Source organism: Diuraphis noxia, unplaced genomic scaffold (genome assembly GCF_037042655.1).
Source record: "Diuraphis noxia isolate RWA-SAM2 unplaced genomic scaffold, SU_Dnox_SAM2 contig0003, whole genome shotgun sequence".
In the NCBI taxonomy this organism is placed as follows: domain Eukaryota; kingdom Metazoa; phylum Arthropoda; class Insecta; order Hemiptera; family Aphididae; genus Diuraphis; species Diuraphis noxia.
In genome coordinates this window covers 55,379,840-55,380,376 of record NW_028301713.1, presented here as the reverse complement: position 1 = coordinate 55,380,376, position 537 = coordinate 55,379,840, and positions in this window count along the sequence as shown.

The following is a 537-nucleotide window of genomic DNA, read 5'->3' as shown; positions in this document are numbered from 1 at the left end:
CAGGTTTATATTAATAAATAAAAATAATACATATATTTATAGAATTTAAAATACGCAATATATTATTGTCTTTGAAATTAAATTAACACGCAAGTATTTTTGATATCTTCCGATACACTGATTAAATGTTAACGCAGCTACCATAAGTTATACGGCCTTTGTTAAATCGAAATTTGTTATTTTCTTATATAGTTATATATAATATTATACAGTTGCTATGATACCAAATTAATGAATGGTAAATACTAAATAGACATATTTCCTGTATCCAGCCTTTTTGTTATATATACCGTTGTCACAAGAAACAGCCAAACAGGTGCACTTTATCACTCATTACCCTTTTTTTTTTTTTTTTCTTATGGTATCGAGGACCGGAGAAGGAACTATGTTGCCAATACTTCTCCTGCGGCCCCCATCGTGTATTGAATAATCAATACAAAACCTTATTAGCAGTGGTGGGCCAGTCTCCCACTCACTACTATCACATTATACACATCATATTTTTATATTTTATTATAAATAGTCTAGGTCCCGTCT